Source organism: Cicer arietinum, chromosome 4, assembly GCF_000331145.2.
Source record: "Cicer arietinum cultivar CDC Frontier isolate Library 1 chromosome 4, Cicar.CDCFrontier_v2.0, whole genome shotgun sequence".
NCBI lineage: Eukaryota > Viridiplantae > Streptophyta > Magnoliopsida > Fabales > Fabaceae > Cicer > Cicer arietinum.
In genome coordinates this window covers 25,689,673-25,694,196 of record NC_021163.2, presented here as the reverse complement: position 1 = coordinate 25,694,196, position 4,524 = coordinate 25,689,673, and positions in this window count along the sequence as shown.

Sequence of the window (4,524 nt, the reverse complement as noted above, 5' to 3'; positions counted from 1 at the left end):
GAAAGTATTACTACCCTACAACGTTAAAATGGTTATCCTATAATTAATTTTATACAAACTATTTATTTATTTAATTATTTATTTAACCCCAAAAAGAATAATAATAAAAAAAGAAAATTAATTATTTACATTAATAAAAGAAGAAAAATTTTTTTTTAATTAATTTGGTTTGACAAAGGAAAAATTTTGGTTCTATGTATCTCCAGGTGCAATACAGATGTCAAAACACACGTAGTTCTTAGTATAAAATATTTGTGTGTTGGTCAGTTTTAAATTTTATTAATTTTAATTATTATTTTTTATTTGTGTGATGGTCATGAGAGACTAATACCAAACGGTGCATTGGAAAACAACAAGGTGGTCCAACAATGGACGAGTTTGATATGGAGAAAGAGATAACAATATATTGTTTTGATTTTTATCCTCTTTATTTATCTTATTTTCCTAAATATTTTTAAGTTTACATGAATGAATAGAGCCATAAATGAGTGTTTGTGTGAGGTTTCACATAATATTGATTGTTGAATAATGTGTTTTCCCAATTCAATATTTTATTTTATAATTAAAATATGAAAATGCATTTTGTTTAAATTATAATATCATATATACAAAACGACAAACATGATAATATTCTAAAAAAAAAAATATTACAAATAGTCTTGCTATATGAACAAAGTTAACATGGAAACAATATATAAAAACTAAGACATTGGTTCATAAAAAAGGATATATGAAAAGCAACAAAGATGACAAACAAAACAAAATTGTTATATTAGTTTGATACTGAGGGAGAGTATTCCACATTTACGAGGTAATAATTTGTTCGAGAATTTTCCGTCTAGCTTTTCTTATACAGTTGATAGTAAGCAGGATAGTCGTGACTTTCATTCTTGTGAGTGACTATTCTTCATCATGACTTACTTTGAACATTGAAGTTAAAATAGCTAGAACGTTAACTAGTTGATTATATTAATTTTTGAGGGACATGATAGGAAATGGCTTCAATTTTTTATTTGACATCTATCTAATTTGTATATGTAAATGGTCATATTCTTATCCTTGTTTTTCCATTTTTGATTTAGCTAATTGAGGATTACATTCAAGTTTTATATACTTCCAACATTTTTACTTTCGAATCATAGGCGGATAGAATACTTGTGGTACAAACTTCAAATTCCTCTGCACAATTAGACAATCATAAAGAAAAAAATGACCTTTCTAAGGGATTAACATGTGTTAATTGCATGCCCCCATATATTGAAGTCCATCCAAATGAATGGAGTTTATTTTTATCGTTATACCGTCTAGTGGAATTAATAGCATGTTAAATTATGTAATGAAGTATTAGATTTATGAATCAACTACTTTTTCAAATATGGATTGTTTCTGGTTAGAAGAAAGGGAAAGACAAATAATGTTTGGTAAGAAATTGTGAAATGTATGATGGGTGAGAAGGAAAAGGAAACAGTACAAAATGCATTTATTGATATTCAAAATATTGAGGAACAAAAGTGTGTCGATTCTACAGTAAAGTTTGGTAAAACTTTAGGCACATCAATATAATCAATGCTTTAAAATCAAATTAAATTAATATTAACGATCATGAGAAACTTGATAATATTTCCATTGTTGACCTTCCCCCTTGGATATATAGGTGAACATAGTCAATGTCTTCAAAATTGTGATAATCAAGGTTTTTCTTCAATAGTCCTCCAAAGTTGATAAAAGATTTTTCATTTTTTAGATTGCTGTAATTTTCCATGATATGAAAGTAATTAGTGGTAGTGATGAAAGTTCAACATAGACTACCCAACTTCTAAAGATTTATTTGTGGCGAATATCCAAAGAAGTATGTTCATGACCCATAAGCTAGTAGGGGGTGGTTGATGAAGATGAATCTTATTAGTATCATGTTCAAATCTTGTGGACAAGTGACTTGACGTAGACTATAACCAAAAAGTACTCTAAAAGGTGAAAATTGTTAGACTTATGAAATCCAGGGGTTACACATAAGTTCTTCGTAATATACTTTATTCAATGAAGGATTCCCATGATTTCAAGTATCGAAGGTTTGTAAGATTCCCAATCTTTTAGACATTAGGTCAATGAGTTGGTTTAGATGATCTTTGTATGTTCCAAATTCATCCATGATTTTAGTCGGGAACATGTCCGATAAGGGTGTCATGATACTTTTTTTTTTTTTTTTTACCTTTTTCTTATATTTTTCTTGAAGGAAAATGTTATGAGAATGGAAAAAAAAAAAAAAAGAATGCGACGATTATGTAATTTACTACCTCCTAACATGCAATTATATTTTTTTTAAAGAAAAAATATTGTAAAAAAGATTAAACATGCATGATTATGCAATGCTTTATAATAAATATGATATATAAATAGGGTATGTTTTTTCAAATATACATGTGTCCTGCATAGTTCTTTTCTTATTTGATCTTTCTATGATTTTTTTAATGTGAATCTTTACTATGTGAATCTTTTCTTATAGTTCTAAATCGGTTCATAGAGCTCACAACTCAACTCTAAAATTTTAAACGAATTAATAGGTATACTATTAAAATGAAAATATTCTAGAAAATGTTAAGTCTATGTGAGACTTTCATGACAATGAAACAAGATGTACATCTAGAAGATTGTCATTACAGAGTCTCTAACTTATCTTAGGTTGCACTCAAGCCGAGTATATAACACACTCATTAGTGTGTGAATCATATTAGTATTATGTTTTAAAATATAAATAAAATAAAACAATCGTCACAATTAGAATAAATAATAATAATAAATATATATATATATATATAATACATAAATTACCATAAATATATGTAAATTAGTAGAAATACACAAAAATAAAATAATCACCACAATTAGAATAAATTAACATAAATACATATAATTAATACATAAATTACTATAAATAAATAAAAATAAAAGAACCACCACAATTAGAACAAATGACCATAAATATATATAATTAATACATCGATCACTATAAATAAATAAAAATAAAAGAATCACCACAATTAGACAAAATTACCATAAATACATATAATTAATATATAAATTACCATATATATATATATATATTAAATTATTAAACCAGTTTTGTAATCGTAAGTTGAATGATTTAATAAAGAACATATATTCCATTTTACTTAAGTAATTTTTTCACAAATGACCAAACACTATTCGAACTCCGTTTTCTTGTGTTTTCCAACATCTTCAATATTTTTTCTTACAACTTTCAAATGCTCTTATTGATCACCAATGTAAAGGAAATACTTTACTTCAAAAATCTCAAACCCAAACCTTATGATCTAATTGCAAGAAGCAATGTTTCTTCCACACTTAGAGAAAAAAGATGTGTTTAGAGAAAAAGAGAAGGAGGGTTTTGTTACTAGATTGGAGAACAAGAGAAAAAAGAAGTTATCTAAGGCACCTATTTATAGCCTAGTCCTTTCATTTGAGTCCACGAAAAATTTGGTAGAAGTGTGACTCATTTTGATCCACTATTATCTTACTAGATGGTAAAAACTATCTAGATATTTGTTTCACTTTTTAATTTATGTCCTATCACAAGGATTGTAAAAAGGATCGGTGAAGCCGGGTTTGGTATGTCATTTACCCGATCCCAACATTTGATCGGGTGAAATTTTAGAACCTAACATGTCTTTTAACCCGATCAAACATGATGAGTTGTGGGTTTATTAAGGACGAAATAAAATAAAGACAATACCGGGTTGGTCCCAAGACGCGATACCAAATAGTAATGCTTAAACTTTTTTTTAGAAAAAACAATTAAACATAAAGTAACTTAAAACAAGTCACATATGGTTACCACTTGCTAATTTATTGAAGAATAGTAACTCATAATATTTTTTTTCAAACTCTAAATTACTATGTTAGTGTTCTAATTGGTAATTTTTTTAGAGAGAGTGAATCAATAATAACCTCAAATAATTACAAAGAATAATCATTTGTCCCTAAAGTAATTTTAGACGGGACATGTAACCCAAACCTAGTCCTTTTTATATCTTGTCATTGTCTTGTCCATATTTTTTTGGGACCGGTTTAGACCAATCCAATGCTTACGGGCCAAGACGGGTTCGCGAGACGGACTCGATCTTGTACACCCCTACATATCACTACCTTTTCCACAAAATATCTATCCAGATGCAACTCAATTAGCAAATAAATTTAAGCGTAACATGCAATATCGTAAAGTATTTGTTGATTGTAATTCTTATGTAATTCGACTAAATTATTTCTCGACAAATATTTTTAATTAAGTCTCCAAAAATGTTTCCCAAAAAATTTAATGACACTAACCATCTCAAGAACTAGAATAAAAAGTTTCCATATCAAGAACTAGAATAAAAAGTTTTGTCGAAAATAAAGTTGTTTTATAATTTCACAAATAGTAAAACTACACACTGAATTTAATATATGTAAAAAATTTCATCTACGATTTCAACTATTTTTATAAACCATACAATTAAAAATATTTCA